This window comes from Myotis brandtii, unplaced genomic scaffold (genome assembly GCF_000412655.1).
Source record: "Myotis brandtii unplaced genomic scaffold, ASM41265v1 scaffold65, whole genome shotgun sequence".
In the NCBI taxonomy this organism is placed as follows: domain Eukaryota; kingdom Metazoa; phylum Chordata; class Mammalia; order Chiroptera; family Vespertilionidae; genus Myotis; species Myotis brandtii.
Window position 1 is genome coordinate 391,325 of NW_005370516.1, and position 22,993 is coordinate 414,317.

The 22,993-nt window shown below is 38.6% G+C and overlaps 1 long non-coding RNA gene and 1 pseudogene across 1 annotated transcript in view; both read right to left on the bottom strand.

Moving 5' to 3' along the window:
* Positions 1–1,380: 1,380 nt before the first annotated feature.
* Positions 1,381–22,993, bottom strand: part of LOC106723803 — a 38,500-nt gene continuing 16,887 nt past the window's right edge. The window contains exons 2-3 of the long non-coding RNA XR_001359532.1: positions 5,931–6,031; positions 1,381–1,425 (exon numbers count right to left, since the gene is read on the bottom strand). This is a non-coding gene — a long non-coding RNA (uncharacterized LOC106723803). The remainder of the gene's footprint in view (positions 1,426–5,930; positions 6,032–22,993) is intronic.
* LOC102251769 lies at positions 20,527–21,794 on the bottom strand (annotated as a pseudogene).

Genomic DNA, 22,993 nt, shown 5'->3' on the forward strand with positions numbered 1-22,993 from the left:
TGTGATATCTAAGAGACAAATTACATAATAATGCTCTTTCAACTTGCTTAGAATTACAGGGTGACTTCATGGTCAAATGGAGTCCTGCAGCCAACTGTCTATCTTTAGTCAAAATGTATGAAGCTATTAGGGCTTTGAACACTGAGGGGAAGACATTGTAGAAGTTATGCATTAATCTTCAGCATCAGTGCAATTAACATTTTTCTACTCAGTGAAGACTGTTTTGTTTAGTTGGGTGGACAGATCTTTTTAGAGGATGACACAGAATAGAAAGTGGTAGAAGCCAGGGAATTGGCAAAAATGAGGACGAGAAAGGAGAGTCTGCAATGATTGACAGACTAAAAGCAATTAAAACTGGTTTTCCTAATTTGAAGAGCATGGAATTTCTTAATTGCACAACACTGATTGGAATTTGACCTTAGCTGAAGAGCAGTTCTCAGAAAATCCTGTGACAAAGTTAACAGTAAATAATCAAAAGTACAAAGAAGGCATGTGCTGTGGGCACAGATTACAATTAGAAGTTGGCTTGTTGGTTACCTTGAGTTAACCATGTTTACCTTGGTTATACTAGGTCTCTATTCTAAAAGAAGAAGAAGGAGAAGGAGGAGGAAGAGGAGGAGGAGAAGGAGGAGGAGGTAGAGGAGGAGGAGGAGGAGGAAGAGGAAGAAGAGGAAGAGGAGGAGGAGAAGGAGGAGGAAGTAGAGGAGGAGGAGGAGGAAGAGGAAGAAGAGGAAGAGGAGGAGGAGGAGGAGGAGGAGAAAAGTTGCCTTTTGGGGACAGCCAGAAAATTAATAGATGATAATACCAGATAAACTCTATAACTGGCTTGTCATATGGCAGGCACTGTGCTAAGAGCTTGACATAGGCTATCTCATTTATTTCTGCCACAATTCTATGAGGTCAGTGCTATTGTTATATCCACTGTTTTTGGTAAGAGATTAGTCATATAGAGAATTTATGAAACATTTACAAGTTCATACTGGCTAATAATAGCAGAACTAGACTTTAAATTGAGGTCTGTTTGATTAAATCACCAGGCCAGGTTATTATTGGAATATCTTAGAAATACTCTAAAATCCCTGACTGATTTAACATGAATCTTTGGACCCTTAAACCCTCTCCTCCAATTTTCCATTCAATATATACAATAAAATCTCATGTGTCTAATATTCTATTACCCATTCTGCAGATGAAGGAGTTTTATAATTAGATCATAGAAAACTTCTCAGCACTAAATTTGTCAGCAGACAACAAACTAATGTCTTCGAAGTGATGAGGAAAATGATCTGGGAGAAGAACTGCATATTTAGCTAAACTATCATTCAAGAGTATGGATAAAACAAAGAATTCTTACAAGTAAAAATATGTACTAGTTACATACCTTAGCAGAAAGATTTACTGAAGGCTGTAAGGCAGTGATTGAACCTAGAAAGGAGTGGGAAATAAGAAACAATAGTAAGGAAAGAAATAAGTATTGAACACAAAATAATGATACATTGCTTAGTTTGGGGAGAGGGGAGGTTGGTGAGGAATGCTAAAAATCTAGTGGAAAAAATGTTTTTCAAATGAATAGCTAATTTTCCTAACATTTCTTATTAACTAAGTTATGTTCCTTAAAGAACTGAAATACTATCTTCATCATATATTAAATTCCGACATATACAATTTATTTTGAACTGTCTATGATCTGCCCAGTAAGTTATTTGCCTTTTGGCAAACCAGTACCATACTATTTTGATTACAGTAGCTCTATAATACATTTTAAAATCTGTTTGAGGAATTTCGTATCTTTTTTACTTTTTTCAGAAATTTGCTTGACCACTTTTATTATTCATGCTCTGAACCAGGGTCAGCATATTTTCTCTATAAAAAGCTAGATAGTAAATATTTTAGGCACAAGTACTTCATCTTATCATTGTAGCATGAAAGAAGTCATAACAATATGTAAATAAGTGGGTGGGGCTGCAAGAAACTTTATTTACAGAGAAGGAAGTAGTCTGGATTTGGCTGGTGGGCAGTAGTTTGCCAATCCCTGTTCTAAAGCATTTCTTTCTTCCAATTTATTTTAAGTACTAACCTGTCTTTGCCATATTCCTTGTGGCTTCTACTTTCAGGATTTGTTACTTTAGCGGTATAAGGGTCAGTTTTCCATGTGGTCTTGGATATCTCATCCCTCATATTATTTTGGAAGTCTGTGTGTAGGACTTACCTGGTTGGACAATTCCTCCCTGGGTTTAAGACTCCAAGATTTAAAAGAGTGTTTAATACAGAGTAGATGTTCAATGAACACTGTCACTAAGAAGGTAGAGAGAAGGAATCTGGAATCTTTTCTAACCCTCTTGTTTGATACTGTGGGAACATATTTCCTCAGTTTTCTAAAATAAGTTAATGACAAAATGGAGATACAAGGAAAAAGATAATTATAGTACAGATAAATAAGGACTGGGTTGGAATTAACACAAGAGCTCAATGGAAACTCATGTTTGACATGTAGAGGTCAAAGAGAAAGTCATGCTTAAGCAAAGATCTAAAGGATGAGTAGGAATTGGTCAGGAAAATAAGAACAAAAATGTTCCAGAAAGAAGGGAAGGCACACATAAAGGCTTAGAGGTGAGAGAGGGCATGGCTGATCATGAGAGTTCAGTAGGGCTGGAGTTTGAGGTGAGAGGTGGGAGGGAGAGGGAAGCACAGGGTACATAAAATAATAGACTCAAGGGAGGCAAAGGGTAGGGAGCAACCTGTAACTGAAGTCTAGGCTTAGGAGCAAACTCCTTTACTCCTTTAAAGAGAGATTTCCTAGGCTGACCACGCTAAGCTCTGGATAAAGTTTAAAAAAGTGGTTTTATTCTAAGCAATGAAAGGTTGTCTTGAGTAAATTGTGGTCAGTCCATAGCAGGCAAATGGGCTGAAGCATTGGTGTAAGGGGGAAGAGAAAGAACAGCCAGTTGGCCAGTTGAGAACATCTGCTCGCAACTATAATGGGAACAAAGGGAGGAGGAGCAAGCATACACACACCCAGGAGTTGCCTGCCAAACAGTCATCAGTGTGGGATTCTCTTGTTCCTGCTCATACTCTCCTGATCAACCACACGGCAGCAATACGATGTGCTCTCTGGGGCAAAGAAAGGTTTTAGCAATTGGGGACTGGAGCAGAACTGGAAGAATGGGAACATCTGCTCTGAAGACTCTTGAAAAGTAATCCTAATGGCTTGGGGAAAACATCTGGGCCACACACCCCAGACCACCACTGGTGTGGTAAATGGAGAAAGATTGGGGGAATTGATGAGGAAGGAAGCAGAGTGAATGCAGAGTCATCTGCAAGCTAAAGAGAAATGATGTGGCTAAAGGAAAGTGGTATGGCCCCTCCAGGGAGGTCAGTCACTTGAGGATGCTCTCATGCAAGGACCAAAGGCAGATGAAACTTTCACCAACTCAGCTCACTGAAAAGGCCCACTTGGTCCATGCCACTCGGAAAACTGTCCTCAACTCTTCAGTCTTCAGCATGCTAAAATAGCAAATGGTGGACAGCTGCCATGAGAAGGGAAGAATTAAGCTAAGAGCCCCCACTTACTCTTAAAAAGGTGTGTATGTGGACAGGGAAGAAAATAGCTAGAACGATTTTTTAGATGAATTTGACATGTTTCTCATGCATGAGTCTCCATCTCCAGTTAACCCATTAATCTGAAAAATTCAACTTGAATAACATGAAGTGGATTAGAACATCATAGGTTTTCTTCAATTCATCTACCAACAAGTATATTATTGAGTTTCTATCCTTTTTGTAGGACTGTGCAAGGCTCTGGAGCCAATGAAGAGAAATAACTTTTTGTAATTAGGCGTTGTATAGAGTTTTTCAACTTTCAAAATCTGGGAGTTGTAAAAAAAATGACATACAGAGAAGTAAAATTACTCTCAAAGATGACATGATTGGTAAGGAAGTAGATCCTAGATAGGTAAGGTTTATGACTTTAATCCTGATATTATTTTTGCCTATGTGCAAAGGGGAAGAAATAATAATAATAACAACAACCTTTCTTGTTGGAAAGGTAAGATGGTCAAACAGCAAATTGCTAAGTCTGGAACAAAGTGTTTCAAACCATGTGCCCATTCACCACTGGGAAAAGAGAGAGGCCAGTGGGGAGAATAGACAGGAGGAAAGGTTCTTCTTGGGGAAAGAAACCTGGATAATGAGTATAAGGCTGGTCTTTCTGCATCTGAATAACTCTAGTTCAAAGGCATCTTTGTGTCCCATTGTCTCAGTTCTGGAACTCCAAGGTAGAACAACAGGGCACCTTTACACATCGGGGGCCCGTTGCAGTTGTAGAAAGTAAGGGCTGCCCCCAAAAATTCCTGGGGCCAGCAGTGAAAGGCATAGACAAACTTTCTTGGTCTTGTATAATCACTGAGGCAAATGAGACACTACGTTAGGGTTTTTACATCTTCATAACAGTCTTCAAAGGTATTATCTCTCTCACTTTATGAAAGAGGAAACTGAGGCTCAGAGAGGCCACACATTTAGTGAGTAGAAAGGAAAAGCCAGAAATCTCCACGATTCTCATGTCACAGATGCTTTGTGTGATTGGGGTACATGACTGGATGGAGCTTTGCTGAAGTTCATTGCATATGGCTAATTATTCCAGAATAATATTACAGAAACGCAGACATCAGATCATGTTACCCAGGTTTCTCTACCCAAGAGTTTATATGTAACAAATCAGATTAAACTGAAACAATATAGGGCAACAGAAGCAAACAAGTCCAAAAGGGTAGCCTGGTATATAGCTGAAATATGGTTAGGTATTGTTCTATCCATAGCAGATAGTCGAGAATGCAAGAATCTGGAATCAGAATCATCACCTGAGAAGAGTGAGGGTAGGAGAACAGGTACTGGTATGGGAGATGTGAGGGAGTTCAGTTCCACATGCAGAACAGCACTTTGGAGGAATAGCAACAGACTATAGGTGGTGGGTCAATAAAGCAAAGTGCATCAGGGCGGTCTCAGGCTAGGCCCAGCATGTCCTGACCCATGCAAGGAACATATGGAAAGGGGATGTTGGGAACAATGAATACTTGAACTTGCTTGACAAAATGATGGGACTTCTGCCTAGGCATTCAAAGTAGACACATTTGGCCCTAACCGGTTTGGCTCAGTGGATAGAGCATCAGCCTGCAGACTCAAGGGTCCCAGGTTCGATTCCGGTCAAGGGCATGTACCTTGGTTGCGGGCACATCCCCAGTAGGGGGTGTGCAGGAGGCAGCTGATCAATGTTTCTCTCTCATCGATGTTTCTAACTCTCTATCCCTCTCCCTTCCTCTCTGTAAAAAATCAATAAAATATATTAAAATAAAAAAAATTAAATAAAAAAAAACAAAGTAGACACATTTGGAGCAGGAAGGAGAGAATTAGCAGAATACAAGAGTGAGCAGACAGGCAGGCAGAGGCAGCTGGCACCTGGAGAGCAGAGGCCACCCACCAGACACAATGATTCTACTTCTTGGGAGGCTATTGGCAACAATGCAAGCCCTGCGGTGTGGCTGGTTAGCAAGAGAGAGGCTCACACTCGAGAATAAGATAGGAATTCAGTTTCCAAGAGGAGAGTATAAGCCTACCTCTTCACTGGAATTTAATGCATTTCTAAAAGTCTGTTGGATAGCAGATGTTCAGATAGTGGAAGCCTACGGTCCCCTTATTTTAAATGAGACGGATAATAAAAATAATACATTTATGTCATTCTTTAAAGTCCAAACAATATTTCAAAATGTCACTAAGCAGCCATATTGCAGTCTACTAATAATTTCTGCACAAATAAGTCACAAGTACTTTAATAATTCTCTTTTTTCATGCATAGAAAAATGCATGCACAGTGATGAGGACAAAATTATGATAAATGTAAATTTTTATGACAGACCTCCCCCTTGAGAGCTACATACCTCTAATGCCAATTAGTTAATAAACTTCTGATGCCTGAATTAGTGTTGCTCAAACTTGAGAGATATAAAGCATCTTTGAAGGCATGGATTGGCTCATTTCTCTGTAAAGGGACAAATAGTGAAAATTTTAGGTGTTGTAAGCTGTACAATCTCTGTTTTTGTAGCCAGAAAGTAACCACAGACAATACATGCACAAACAGCTATGGCTGAGCTCCAATAAAACTGAATTTATAAAAGTGGGTAGAGAGTTGGATTTTATCTGGGCCCATAGTTTGCTGACTTCTCTTTTAAGGGAAAAATTATCTCTGATAGCCACTAATACATTTTAGGATCCTCAGAATCTATGGGCTTAGGTTTTAACAATTCTGTTTTGAGAAAACTATTATCCTATAAGCAAACTTTTGATTTGTCAATATTAAAATGATATTTTTCTTTACAACTGGTAAAATTGTTTTTCCCAAGATTATCCTTAAATAAAGGAAACAATGAAAAATTCTCTTGTAACCTAAGAATTCCCAGCATCCCACTGACCACAGTTGAAGAAGCGCTGTCCCCAGTGGTTCCATCCTCCTCCCTCCCTCTGGGGGAATGGGAGGGAGGAGGGTGGTGACACACAAGACTGGCTTTTGTCACCATTAGGATATATAAGGCTTGAGATCTGCACCGGAGAGCACAATATGCCAATGAGATGATCAGATAATTTTTAATTTATTCTTTATAGTTTTTTTTTACCTCCACCATCCCCACCCCCAATCAGAGTTGAGGACTTTTAATAATTGTCAGGTATCAGATGCAAGTTCCTTTTTTAAAAAAAAATGTTTTTATTTATTTCAGAGAGAGGAAAGCAGAGGGAGATAGAAACATCAATGATGAGAGAGAATCACCAAATGGCTGCCTCCTTCACGCCTCCTACTGGGGACTGAGCCTGCAACCCAGGCATGTGCCCTGACTGGAAATTGAACCATGACTTCCTGGTTCATAGGTCAATGCTCAAGCACTGAGCTACACCAATCAAGTGCAAATTCCCTTTCAAAGGAACTGGAACTTGCTCCCTGGCAGGACTAAGGGGTTACATTAAAATTTTACAGAAGTAGAACCCCAGCCTCATTCTTTATGATTGCCCCATAAAGCCTCTGATTATCCCACTTGTTTTTGCTGACCCATCCACTCACAAGGGAAATACTGATAATCCTATACCACCCACTTCTGCAAATACCTTTCAGGTTGTGGATATCAGACCCTGTCTGATTCCAGGCCTCTGATACCCTCCTCTCCCTGTCTGTTGCATTCTTCCATCTTCATATCTAACTCTTCCCTAGCTTAAAGAAATAAGCACTCAATAACTGGTTACTGTCATTATGAGAGTGACTCAAAAGCATTTACAACTCCAAATTCCTTGGTTGTTGAAATAAGACTTCCTCAATCATACTTCCGCCCCCTTGGACCTCAAATTTATTGTTCTTTTCACATCTCCCTTTTCCTTTCCCCACACATTTGTCTTAAGCATGGAAACATTAATGATCAGAGAGAATCATTGATTGGATTGGCTGCCTCCTTTAGCCTCCCCCCTCCTCCCTGGGGCTCGAGCCTGCAACCCGGGCATGTGCCCTTGACCAGAATAGAACCTGGTACTCTTCAGTCCACAGGCTGACACTCTATCCCAGGGGTCCTCAAACTTTTTAAACAGGGATCCAGTTCACTGTCCCTCAGACTGTTGGAGGGCTGGACTATAGTTTAAAAAAAAAAACTATGAACAAATTCCTATGCACACTGCACATATCTTATTTTGAAGTAAAAAAACAAAACAGGAACAAATACAATATTTGTATTTGCATGTGGCCCACGGGCCGTAGTTTGAGGACCCCTGCTCTATCCACTGAGCCAAAATGGCTAGGGCTGTCTTGAGGCATTATTAATATCATATCACTCTTTGATCAAGACAGAACTTTTCACCATTCTGTGCCCTTGGGTAGGCAGCTTCAGTCTAGAATGCCATTCCCAGCCCTATTGCCATTTTTTTCTTCTTGGCCAAACCCTACTCATTCTTCAAAACATAGCTCATGTATTGCTTCTTTTCTGAAGTTTTCCCTAGCTCCCTGACCCCAAAGTGGTTACCACTTACGGTGTTCCCAAAACACTATGTTCATATCCTTATCCTAGCACTTTCTACATTATATTGTAAGTATAAGTTCCAAGAAGACAGGGATGTGCCTTGTTCATCACTGTTTCTCAGTCCCTTGTGCCTAGTAATACCGAGTACTCAGTATAAATTGCTTAGTTGAATTAATGGATATCATGATCACTGATGTGAAAACTCCATTAAGGTCACACGAACCAGTGTTCAAATACTCATCTTGGAAATGATTCCTTGGACCATTGTTCAGAAGAATCATGTTATGTGGAACTCCAAGATCTTTCATTCACCCATCCTTCTTTTATCCCTTTGGGATTCTGACAAGACTAAGGGTACTCAGGGCATACAATCTCTTCCTCCAAGAGAAATGTTTTCTTGGCCTCTCATGAATTCCTGGGAGATAAATTCTCAAAAGCTATAAAATGCTCTGCTAACAGATATTGGATCAGTCATCAGCCAGTTACTCTGCTCAGTGTACTTACTTGTGGTAGCCATCACTCAAGCTGCCCTGCTTTCATACTTTCTTCCCCAGTCTTTAGTGTATGTTTGTGTGCATGTGTGTATGTGTAAGTGTTTTAATTGTCATTTGATAGCACTGTTAAATTTCTATTATTGAAGGTAAAAACACAAAGCATAAATCTATGTACCCTGAGTAGCTCAATCATTCCTGAAGAGTTTATTTTGAGTTCCCCCTCAAAAAGAAAAAAAAAAAAAAGACACAAAATAAATAAAGAAAAATTTCCCTGCCTACTTTAGTTTTAAAAGTGTTTCTAATTTTTGACTGGTCTAGCCTACCTCTTATCAAACTAAGCATTTATAAGGTGCTTAAGACTTCAGTACTCAAGGCATTCAGATTAAACTAGTATATTCATTCTCTTTCTTTCCAAAGAAGTTATCTACTTCTAGCTTGGAGATACTCACACACAACAATGGGCCTTTTACATACAGGCATAGACTCATATGTTACTTCTTATCTGTACTTCCAAAACTGATCCCAGAGAAGTGGCAAAACCAGATGAAGAGGACAAAGAGATGTTAATGACATCAGATAAACTTCTCACCTCCCATCAAAATCCGATTAGAGCTAATTACAAATCTCAGGGTTCCTTATCAATGAGAAAGTCTTTTGAATATTAGATCCATTTCATTCTTTAAAGACATATTTATTAGGTACCTCTTTTGTGCCAGGCATGCTGCAGGCATTGGAAATAAAAAATAATAATTGGGGTAGTCAAAATCCTTGAGGAATTTAATCCAGTTGGAAAAAAACAGCCAAGAAAAGAGGCAGTTACACACTCCGTGGCAAGTTCTATAGTGGAGGGGTGCTCTGAAGGCCACAGAAACATGAAAAGATGCACCTACACTGTAAATGCACCCAAGTAAGTAGGGAAAAGTGGGAGAGTGAGGAAAGAAATTCTAATTTGTAATACAATACAATTACCAAAAATGGAGTCAAGACAAGTATACTAGGGGAGAGGATACATTAGATCTTAATGACAGAAAGAAGTCACTGTTGGTAGCTTTGCCATCTCCCCAAGCCTTTGCTGAAATGTTACTTTTTATATGAGACCTTCTCTAATCATCATACTTCATTTTAAAATTCTGCCTCATGATCACCCCTGATATCTCCTTACCCTGACCAACACTTTTTTCTATATATATACATCAAATACTTTCCACTTCCTGCCATATTACATCACTTGCTTTTGGCTTTTCTGCCACACTCCAGCTAGAAAGAATATAAGGTCCACACAGAAAAGGTGTATTTTTATCCAATAATATAGTCCAAGTACCTAGAACAGTGTATGGCACAAGTAGGCATTCAATAATGAACCTTAGAGATATTGTTTTTATCTTTCCTTTTAGTTCTATTTGTTTTTGCTTCATGTATTTTAAAGCTCTGTTATTTGGTGTTTGTACATTTAGAATTGTTATGTCTTCTTGGCAAACTGACCCTTTTTTCATTATGTAAAGTCCCTCTTTATTCCCTAGTCATTTTCCTTCTTCTGAGTCTACTTCATCTGATATTAACATAGTCATTCAGCTCTCTTTTTAATTGGTGTTTGTATAGTGTATATTTTCTACCATTTTATTTTTAACCTATTATATTTAAAGTGCATTTCTTGTAGACAGCATATGGTTATGTGTTTTTATTAAATCCATCTCTATCCTGTAATTGATTTAGATTTAACACAATTATTTAAACTGTTGGATTTATGTTTCCCATTTTATTATTTCCTGTTAGTCCCTTCTAGTTTTTTGTTTTTATATGTTTCCCTTTTCTTGCCTTTTTAAAATCTGAATATTTTTATTATTTCTCTATCTCCTTCCTAAACATGTCTCTCTGTACTTTTTAATGGTTGTTCTGTAGATTATAATATTCATACATAGCCTTCCATGGTATGTTTAGAGTTAATATTTTTCAACTTCAAGTAAAACATATAAGCCTTACAACCAAATACATCTCTTTAGTCTCCTTTTTCATGTATAGTTGTCACATGTATTATGTCTAAATATATTAAAAATTTCATCAGAAAGTGTTATAAATTTTCCTTTCAACAGTCATACCACTTGTTAAAGAATTTTAAGATGTGAAAAAAAAATGTGTATTATTTTTACCCAGCTATTTGCCATTTCTGTTGCTCTTTCTTCATTCCTGAAGGTTCACGTTTCTGGTATAATTTTTCTTTCTGAAAAACTTACTTCAGCATTTATTTTAGAGTAGATCTTCTGGTGACTAATTCTCTCAATTTTCTTCGTCTGAGAAAGCTTTTATTGTATTTTCATTCCTAAAGGATATTTTTGCTGGATATCAAATTCTTGGTTGATAGTTTTCTTTCAGCACTCTAAAGATGTTTCATTCCCTTCTAATTTCTGTGGTTTCTCATGAAAATGTCACAGTTATTTAAATTCTTGTTCTAACATTAGTATTTTAAAGCACCTAAATTTTGAGGTGGTTTTTTTACACAGCAAGAGATAACGGAAAGGCCCTCAAACTCTTTATTTAGGTCATAATGAACTTCACTTTGTTCTATGAAAGTCATTAACTTTCTGTTTTCTTGGATTTTTCACATGTCATTACATCTTCGTGGGAACCATATCCTTACATACATAGAAACTCCATTGCACTCTCCCAAATAGACCATATTACCCACTCATTTCTCAAGTTAACTATTCCTTCCTCTAAAAAGAGCATCCTCAACCACCTGTGCTCCATAAGTCTAGATTAAGAGCTTCTTTTACAAGTTTCAGTTACAAACTGTGCTTTCCATATCACAGCTCTTAAAGTAAAATGAGATGTATTGAGCACTCACTACATACTAGGCCTTGCAGTAAATGTTTTGTGAGATTCTATGAAGTAATCCTGTTATTGCCCCTATTTTCCCAGCGAAGAAACTGAAAAACTGAATGGCAAATTTACCTGCCCATAATCACAGAATACAGTTAAATAGTGGTTGAACCAACATTTGACCCAGACTATCTGGTTTCAGAGACATGTCCTTAGCCACTATTTAAAGCTGATTTCAACCTACCCTACTGAATTATAGTATCCTTTATGCTCTTCTTTATAGTAACAATAATCTAAGCTTTGTTAAGGAAAGAACTATGTCTATCTTGCTCATTTTTTTTGTATTCTTAATGCTTAGCCTAATCCATGACACATACAGAGTGGGGCAAAAGTAAGTAGGTTTGCAGTTGTTCACATGGAAAATAATGCAATAATTAATAAATAGTAATGTAAGAATAAACTCTGTGTTCTGTGTACTCACAACTGTAGACGTACTTTTGCCCCACCCTGTAGATGGTAATCAATAAATATTGACCACATGGCATCAAAACACTATTTTATTTCTATGTTATGTGTGGGTATATGCTTTGAGATTCTAGAAGTCAGGGACCTTCAATTTTCATTTACCTATCTCTAAATAGTTTATGAGCACATGATTATTGAGTGAAGAGAAAATATGTAGTGTGCTGGAGGCTAATTCCAGCAGGTCATAAATGCAAGAAGTTCATCAAAAGGTTGGTGAACCTTGAGGCTTCAGCAGGGCTGAAGATACATATTATTGCCTGCTGCCAGACAGCTGAGGGCATTTCCCCAAACCTGAAAATCTACATGTTGTTACCTGCTGCTGGCCAAACAGCTGAACAGCCGAAGGCAGTTCCCCCAACCTGATACTTTACTATTTACCAAACTATACCTTTGATATGATATGTGTGTTTGCTTTGCTTTAGGGCAAAAATGTGTGAATAAAAACCCCTGGATCCGGAGATTCAGGGAGAACTTAGTTACTAAAGCTAAGCTCCATCTGGCTCCCCCATGTATTCCAAATTTATATTTCATGTCTAGTCTCTTTATTAATTTACTCGCAGCCCTTCTCCAGATTCCTAAACCCTTCTAGATGCAGGATAACACCCCGGCAGTAGTGCAGAGGGTTACTATGTCTTATGGATCAAAAAAAGGGTGCAGAGGCCCTACTTAGGAAAGCCAGGAACTTAACATCAGTGGAACATACATAAACATAAATACAGAAAATAAGGATAAGGGCCTTTGGAATAACTTCCCCATCAAAGGTTATAAAACTCAAGAGGGATTCAAGAAATTGGATTTAAAATAAGAATATGCAACTTTTGTTCTACCAAATTATCAACTTGAAATTAGTAATATACAATGGTTGCAAGAGTATAGTAAAATAATATTAGTATTATCATGCTTGTGGAGATTTAAATTGGTATATTTGTATCTGGAGTCATTAAAAATATTTATACAATGGAGACTCTAGTTTCTTTTATGGGAATCTATTCCTAAAGAAATAATGAGAAATATGGACAAAGGCTTAGGTGCCTATGCTAGTTACAATGGTTTTTAAAAAGTTAGAATCAACCAAAATTATACAGCTATTAAATTTTTTAGAAAGACTTGGAGACATGCTTACCATATATATGCATACAAAAACAGCTTGATTCTAAAATGTCAACAGTAATTAACTCTGGGTGATGGAATTATGAGTGATTTAAATTTTCATTTTTATACTTCCCTGTATTTTTCAGTTTTTCAACCATTGGCATGCATTTTCCTTTAATCAGATGAAAACAATAAATGTTACCCAAAAACTGCAAACTAAGCTTGCAGCTGACCACAAGGCCCATCATAAATAAACAAGTGGGAGCAAGCCATTTCAGGAAAACAGACATAATAACTCACAGGGTGGTGGGAAAACATACAAGCCAAGGCCCCTCTCCTTCAGCAAAGTAAAGATTATGTTGCTAAAGACACCCTGGGAAAGCAGTGGAAACATCAGGGAACACAAGGATCTAGGAGTTGTTGGAATGAGAACATATATGTTTACATCTGCCTTTAAATATGTCTTGGAGGAAACTTTAAAGCAAACAAATCTCAGCTCTCCAGTGGTCTAAGTGTACTTCCAATCCATGGCCAGAGCTAATTCAAGTTTTGGATCCTTGACTTGAAGGTTCTTAATGAGAAGGGAATTGGAGACCTACAACCTCAGTTCATAGCCCACACCTCTTCATGTGCCCTTTGCTTGACCAGCACTCTGCTGAGGGCCTGCTTGGATGCTAGTTTCAGGCTGTTGACCTCCCTCCCCAGTGTCCTGATTGTGTCTTGTCACCAGACATTTAGGAGATGATGCAAGATCTATCTCTAACTCACTATCCTTATCTCTGAATAGTCCTGAAGGATACCAACATATTTCCATACAACAAAGCCTAATGCATAAAGAAAAGTAAGAATTTAATTTCTTCTTGAGCTTGTAGTGCAATCAGGCTATGCTATGGATATACTTCTTCACAGCTATATTGTAAGGGAAATATCAACTATAATAGACACTTAGACATTAGACATTTGGAGACCTTTTTTATTTTCCCATGGTACCAAGCTGGATTATGGGCAATACTTTATCCAAGTTATAGGAGATGATAAATAAATATTCAATGATTGATTGACTTATTGATGGTTTTCTATTTTCCACAGATGGGATGGCAAATATACCCATTGCACTGGAATTGTCATTTCTCTCCCAACACCACTAGTGGACCTCAAAAATCATTCATAGCACTTTCTCTGAAATGCAGAAGGGAATTTAAAAGGCTCCCCAAATGGTGCTCCAAGCAGACACTACCAATGTATTGGCACACAGATGGAAGTCTATTTACCATCCATTTTACAGGATCATATGCAAACTTCTTAAGCCCCAACAATCTGACCAAAGCTTGTCTAACATTTTGTCCTGCTTCCCTATTTATCCCCAAAAAATCACCACACTTTCTTGTCTCAGTCATTTTCTGTACTTAGCAGTTTGCTTTTAATTCAGTTGTACCATTTATTTAATTCAACCTTGGCGCCTTAGTCTTATCCATGATAGCATCCATCTTTGAGAATCAGAATTCCATTCTTTAGCATCAAAAACATTCATGGATTTATAGAAGGCAGGGACTGTATTTGTTTTAACCACACCTGTACCTCCAGTACCAAACACAGTGCCTGTCCACATGGTGGGTGCTTGGTAAATACTTATTAATGAGCAAATTATATCTATTAACCAGAAAGTATATAGTAACCAAAAGCTACTATGAATTGATATTTTCTCATGAATTTGAATTTTAGAAATTAGATCAATACCCACATATCTTTTAAGAAAACTAACCATATTTGAAATGATAAATTGTCTCTTCAAGATAGTTTAATGTACCTTTGCTATTTAGAGAGTACTAACATCCAAAGATTTCGAAGACAATAAAACAGACTTAATACCAAACTTAGGCTAAACATAATTTCAAATTTCTCTGATGATTCAGAAGGCACTTCATGACTAAGCAATACTCAAGGGCCATCATCATGCATCAATAACTCTTCCCAGCAATAATTGTTAATAGAAGTTTCTGGTAGTTAAAGGCCAGATTAACAAGCTGTTCCTGTCTTTGGAGCCCATGTGTACACAGACTGCCAGTTCCAGACTGAATGAAGTATTTCTTGATTTTACTGCTTTTAGAATTTTCCCAGCAGAGTAATTCAAGCTCTAATTCCATTTGGGGGAATTTCAATTGGTCTCCAACATGCCCGTTTCTACATCTACCTCCAACTAATAAGATGTCAATGATTCATCATATTACAATTGGCATTGCATAGCTCTACCTTTTGTGACTATGTGTGGCCTTAAAAAAGTAACTTCATTTCTCTTTTATATGGTTCTCTTATTTTTTAATTTTAAATTCTTTGTTATTGCTATTATAACTATAATTATCATAATCATCCCCTTACCTTTTAATAGGGATAATAATAGTATCTACCTCATGGTATTTTTGTATGGGTTACACATATTTAAATACTTCTCAAATAATAGCTGTTCAACTAGAACATGACTATTATTATTATTGTGATGTTGTTTATTCTCTGCCCACCACTGAATAAAACTCAACCAAAAAGCATCCTCTCCTACCCACTCAGGGGCCCTATTTATCCAGTCAGTTTATTCAGCATTTATTTGAGTGCCCACTGTGCTCCAGTCTTTGAATCAGGCATCAGAAAAATAAAGATAAAAGAGACTTGTTTTATGCTCTGGAGAAACTCATAGTCTAATGAGGGAGATGGTTATGAAGCAAGGTCATATATGTACAAGGCTGGATTGATCAAACTCGGAGAGGACTTTTTTTGAAATGACACCTATGTCAGGTCTTCGCAGGAAGACAATGGACAAAGGGGGGCGGTTATGAGCAGTTACTGAGAAGAGGGCATTTCAGGTAGAACAAGCATGTCAAACTCCTTGCCGGCGGGCTGCACATGCGGCCCGCTGGCCACGAGTTTGAGATGCTTGAGGTAGAAGGAACACTTAAACAAAAACAGAGAGGCAAGAAAGAGCATTGTTTATTTGTGAAGAATGGGGACTTCTGGTGGTTTGGAATTGTTGGAATATAAAGTATAAGGCAAAGAGTGATAAGAGGTAAGATGGGAGTGGTAGACAGGGACTAGGTCACAGAGGAAATTTCAGAGCATGAGCCATTGAAGGCTTGAAAACAGACTTGAATCATGTAAGTCGCAAAGTTCTCTCCTTCGGGGTTCTCTCCTTCAGCCTGGTTCTCAGGAGCATAAGGTGGAACCATGGCAATCTATTCAAGGCAGGGGGCACAGGAAGCACTTTGCTCTTGAACTAAGAGTGCTAGCAGTTAGTCTTTGGGAGTGGATTGGGTTTGGGTTAAAACTCTTAAGAATGGAGAATTCCAGAAATGTTCATTAACCTCCTTCTTTCCCCAGTTAAGCCCAAAAGCTGGTCAGACAAAGTAAGCATCTGTAGGTAGATGTTTGGAGAAGTCCCTTGTTTCATGGGCCTGGTCTTAGTCTATCCATCTTAATTATACTTAAAGCCACCAGGACCTCCCCTGGGTTTAAGCCATGGTCAGTGGAAAACCAAGGGTCTGTGCTTACAGATGAGCAAGGGTATTATGCTCACGGGTGTGCACAGGCCTAGACCCATGGCTTGTAGCCTTGTATTCCAAGAAAATCAGCATCTCCACAGCTCAGCCAACTTTGGACATAAATGTCCCAAAATCAGCAAATAAATGCTGTACTGTGGCCAAGGCAACAGCAGCTGCTTCTGAGAATATAATGAGGTAAAGAAGGAACACAAAATACTTTGCTAAATTCTTTCTACAAGAAACTGGAATAACAATGAATTAAAACTCCAATGATGGATTGTTTATGATTAATAACCCTTAATAAAAGTTTTATACACCCTGTATTTATACAAAGTACTGTGGCTCACTGAGTTCTTAATCTACATGATTTCAGCCAATTTTTAAAAAAATACATTCACCTAAAATATTTGGATGATTGAGGGAAACATCATTTACTATTTGCATTATCTGAAATTCTCCACATCACCAGACTATATATACACAATTCTGAATTATATTTATCCAAGAAATACTGCTTTAAGTAAAAACCTTGACATTTGAGGTGAGGAGTGGACTTCCCAACATAGTCCAAGTTTTTTTTTTTCAACAGCTTCAGAAAAATCAATAGGAGAGGAAAAGGGGATATGAGATGCTTTTAACTTTACTGTCACTCTTGAGTATCTACAGATCCCCCATCTCCATGAAGCAGAAACATGTTCCCTCCAATGCAAAGAAAATTGAAAACTTGAATGATTACATTTAAATCCTATTTAACCTGGAAGAATATGAGCAATGTGCCTGCCAGGACATCAATAATGAATTTGGTCACTTGGGCCTAGAGTAAGAAAGTCATCCAAGATTGAACAAGAATGGAGTCTTTGAAGGTGGCCATGATGTAGCCCACCACAATGCATTAAGAATCTCAGAAGCATTTCTCCAGAACAAGCCAAGGCACAAATACATTTGAATTTTCAGCGAACAGATAATTCAACTGAGGAACATCAGGTCAAAGACTATAACAAGGAAAGCCAGGATATTAGCCATTCTTCTCCTCCTTCTCAGAGTCCTGGGTCACTCATCTACCCCAACATTTAGGAGAATATCAAGGCATCCAGAATATACACCATCTATGGATAGTTGTCCAGGTCCTGAGGAAGTATCCTGATGGTCCAAAATACTCACTCAGAAGTACACAACCCAGAGGGAAAAGGGGGATGGGGAAAAGTAGAAGAAGGCAAAGAAGGGATACATGGTGATGGAAGGAGACTCAACTTGGCATGGTAAACACACAATACAATATACAGGTGATGTAGTATAGAATTGTACACCTGAAACCCATATAATTTTATTAATCAATGTCTCCCCAAGGAAGTTAATAAAATATTTTTTAAATCTCACTCACAAGCAAAAATTTGGTAACTTGCTTACAATGTATGTTATAAAGTTTAGAAATATTCTTCTTAAACAAAGGAAACCGGTGGTGGTGGGGAGAAACACACAGACATACACGCCAGACAATACTGTTTTAAATTTTTTAAAGCTATGGTTAATGGATTTTACCACAGAACAACTCTACTTTTTTTTTTAATCATCTATAGTCTATAGAGACAGTCAGATTAGACCTTCAGATGTCTGACTAAATCTGTTTTCTTCATACCAAATCTCAGTACTAAATAATATTAAGTGATAATATATTTTCTCCTGTGGTTAAGTTTCTCCAACATACTGGAAGGGCCTAAAATGCAGAGACTGAGGTTTTATTATTTACTTTTCTTCTCTATAGCAAAGTACTTGTTTTATGGAACGGGTGCAATGAAAATTATGTGTGAGTTAATTGGTAAACATAAACACATGCTTGTCTTTGACATGACCCAATATGTTGTTCAGGATATGGCCCGACTAGACAAATTAATTTAAAAAGACAAAGGGTTTAACAATGGATTTTGCAACTAAGGACTTGGCATTTTGTGGGTAATAATATACCTCCAGTGAAGAAGTGACATGGCCTGGTCACTGTAGTTCCAAGCCCTAATATATTTCATGTCATACTCTTTTATCAATACAGAAAAATACCTAGAGCTCAAAGCCCAACTTCAAACAAGTAAGTACAGGGGCCCTTTCTGTTCTGAAAAGATGATTTATATGTTCTATTTGTCAGTTTTGGCACATTTTATTATGAGAATGCAAGTTCTGAAATCCCAGAAGATTTCTAAACTAATGGACAAATCAGAGCTGGCTTTGGTACATACAAGGGGATACATCCTGGGGAATTTTGCAAAACTTGACTATATGGAGCAAGCAGTTCTGGTGATTTCGAAGAGGCCAAGGGAAACAAACAAGGCTTTATTTGGGGTTATATAAAATAAGACCATATTAGAGACATAAATTACTAGGGGAAACATTTCAAATCCAAGGTAAACCATGGCTAAATGTTCTCTGTCTGGATGGCTTGCCCTCCAGGAGATCTGAATTTACCCAAGGTCAAATGGATACCAAGGTCAGAGGCAGAACCTGGAATAGAACTTAATTCCCAATAGGCAGGCTACAGCCTCAGGCCCAGTTTGAAGATTACACCCAAGGCTAAAACAAGCATTGTATCAGAAATCTGTAAGCCTTGAGTAAAATGAAACAAGTTCATTGACTCATAAAAATCCCATCTTTGAACAATTGACCTATAGATTTGGTGAGCTGGAGGGATAAGAATGAGATGATATCTTGTGTGTGCCATGTGTCTCTGATAAAAATTCCTAAGGGATAGGCAAGCCACCTGCAGGTTTGTGGAAAATCATAGTTTAAGATACTAGTTTAAGATATTCTTCAGGAGTCATAAGCCAAGCAGATCCTCATGCTGAAATGAAACATGACCCTGAACAAAATAAAATGAAAATGGATTTGTGAGTAACTGAGAGGGAACTGGACTTAATGCTGTGCCCACACATTGCCCAAAGCTGGAAATGACCAATGTTACTGAAAAATAAATAGAATTTTTTTTTAAAAAAGACCTTGGAAATTGCCTGCATCAAATGAGGCCTGCTACTCTTGACAGAGCCTATCTCAACTCTGGGCTACTCAGAAGAATCTGTCTTCTGAACAGCCACTTGCTGAAGAGAAAAAAGGGAGGTGAATTCCTGCCTTTACAAAGAGAGGGGGCTCCGATATAGTGGGAGTAGGAAGGACACACAGTCTAATTAAGTAGAAAAGAGGATAAGGGTGACCCTTTCCAGGCTGAAGACAATTGATCAAGTTACCCTTTAAATATGTATTATCTCTAAAAGGGGCTTTTAACAAACCATTCTAAGAAACTCTCATTCTATTGTCAAATAAGTTTGGGGAATTCTAAATGCTATGTTCTTCTCCTAATGGTCCATAATACACATCAGCCTATTAAAGGCACTGAAAAATCCTGTAGTATAGAGATCTTTAACAGCCTTTAAATTGGCAGAACTGGTATTCAGACCTGGTCTATCTTTGAAGCTTATGCTTTTACTCATCTATGCCATAATGCTCCATTTTAAATTAATATGTTTTCTTAATTTTGAAAAGCTTAAATAATACATACAAACAGAAAATAATGAAATAAACACATCTATGCACCCAGTGCCAGAAATTAACAAATGTTAACATTTTGTCATGTTTGTTTCTTATCTATATATATTTATAAAAGCCTAAGTGACAGTTCGACCATTTGACTGGTAGCTATGATGTGCATTGACCACCAGGGGCAGATGCTCAACGCACAGGCATGGAAACATGGAACAGACTGATGAATCTCAGAGGGAAGGGGGGAAGAGGGAGGGTAGGGAAAGTTTAACCAAAGATCTTATATGCATTCTAGAGGCCCGGTGCATGGATTCATGCACCGGTGGGGTCTCAGCCTGGTCTGCAAGGATCAGGCTGAAACCAGCAATCTGACATCCCCCGAGGGGTCCCGGATTGCAAAAGGGTGCAGGCTAGGTTGACGGACCCCACCAGTGCATGAATTCGTGCACCAGGCCTCTAGTTTGTACATAAAATAAAACATTATGGATAAAATTAAAGTCCCCTTTGTTCTTTTTTTTTTTGGCTGGGTACAGTGAACTTTATTGATGGTGCACAACAAAGTAGGGCTCCCTACACCCCTCCCCTTCTTTAGGGGGTCTGGGATGGAAACGGTGCTCAGGAGATTCTCAGTGTGTTGGGGGATCTATCTGGGGCAAGGACTCCCCAGCAGCCGAGGGCCTCTCTTCCTCTTGCTGGGGCTGGTGGTCCAGGGGACTCACTCCTAGGAGGCTATGTGGACCATAACGTCCACCACCCTGTTGCTGTAGCCAAATTCATTGTCATACCAGGAAATGAACTTGAAAAAGTGGTCATTGAGGGCAATGCCAGTCCCAGCATCAAAGGTGGAGGAGTGGGTATCACTGTTAAAGTTTCAGGAGACAACCTGGTCCTCAGTATAGCCCAGGATGCCCTTGAGGGGGCCCTCTGATGCCTGCTTCACTACCTTCTTGATATCATTGTATTTGGCAGCTTCATCCAGGCGACAGATCAGATCCACAACTGACACATTAGGGGTGGGTACATGGAAGGCCATGCCAGTGAGCTTCCCATTCAGCTCAGGGATGACCTTGCCCACAGCCTTGGCAGCACCAGTAGAAGCAGGGATGATGTTTTGGGCAGCCCCTTGGCCATTACGCCACAGCTTCCCTGAGAGGTCTTCTGGTTAGCGGTGATGGCATGGACTGTGTTCATGAGTCCTTCCACGATGCCAAAGTTGTCATGGATGACCTTGGCCAGGGGGGGCCAAGCAGTTGGTGGTGCAGTTGGCATTGCTGACAATCTTAAGGGAATTGTCATACTTGTCATGGTTCACACCCATCACAAACATGGGGGCATCTGCAGAAGGGGCAGAGATGATGACCCTCTTGGCTCTACACTTCAAGTGAGCCTCAGCCTTCTCCATGGTAGTGAAGACACCGGTGGACTCCACAACATACTCAGCACCAGCATCACTCCATTTGATGTTGGCGGGATTTCACTCCTGGAAGATGGAGATGGACTTTCCATTGATGACAAGCTTCCCATTCTCAGCCTTGACTGTGCCTTTGAACTTGCCATGAGTAGAGTCATACTGTAACGTGTAGACCATGTAGTTGAGGTCAATGAAGGGATCATTGATGGCGACAATATCCACTTTGCCAGAGTTTAAAAGCAGCCCTGGTGACCAGGCGCCCAATGCGGCCAAATCCGTTTACTCCAATCTTCACCATTGTGTCTCAGGGTTGTGGCTGCTGGCACAGCACAGGAGGAGAGGCTGTCTGATGAACAGGAGGAGCAGAGAGCCCCCTTTGTTCTTTTGGTCTATCTCTCTCCTTCCTTCCCTGAAGCAAGGACTATGCCGAAATTGGTATTTCACATTTTCCTATTTTACACATATGTCATGTATATATATATATTTCTGAGATAAATAGTATCTAGCATAAATATGTATAGTATCTGGCACCTATGTATGTAGATATGAAATATCTAAATAAATAGTATGTAGCATTTTATTTTTTTAAATGCTATGTAAATGCTATCATGCTACATGTATCATTCTAAAATTTCTTTTTTCACTCAATATCACATTTCTGAGAGCTAACATACTATCTTAATAGTATAACATTTCATCATATGAAGTGAACCATGTTTATTCATTCTCTTACAGATGAACATTAAGTTGCTTCCAAATGTTGCCATTACCACACAATGCTGCAATAAAAATTATTGTTCATATGTCATTATGCACCTGTAGAGAGATTCCCTGAGGTATATACCTAGAAGCAGAGCTGCTGGGTCATGGATTTTCAATCTTACAGGATAGTGCCAAATCACTATTGGATGACCTTCTTATCCTTACTCTGTTCACTCCACACACTCTCCCAAAGCGCAAGGCACCATGAGAAAAGTAACAGGATTTTGCAAAAAGAGTATCAGCAAACCAGTGATCTAGGCTCTAATGTGGCCTTAAGGCAGTCACCGAGAATTTCTGGGTCTTACTTTCCTCAACTGTAAAATAGAAATAATAATACTGTTCTGATCTTATCCCCTGGGCTTTAATGAACAAACAAAACTGTGATAGTGATTGAGTTTTCTAAACTAGAAAGTGCTGGATCATGTTCATTATTTTTGTTAATAAACACAGACATACATCAGTCACCTTCATTCATCAAATGTCCGAGTGTCTACTATATATCAGGCACCAGATGAGAACTCAGCTCATTCTCATATAGGTTCATAACTATATTTAATGTTTTTCAAATTAGCTTCAAAGCTAGACCTTCCTCTTAAGTGCCATGATGCTGGGCACTTTATTGGCAACTCCTGGTTGTTTGTTTCCGAAATTAATTTGTCAATGAGTTGTTTGAAATTCAAAACAAATTTTTCAATAGGACACTATGTTTAAGTGATCAGGGTCCAAATTGTGTTATAAATTGTCTGAGTGTAAGGAAGCCAACATATTATGAAGTTGTGACTAAATATAAGAGAAGTTGTGCAA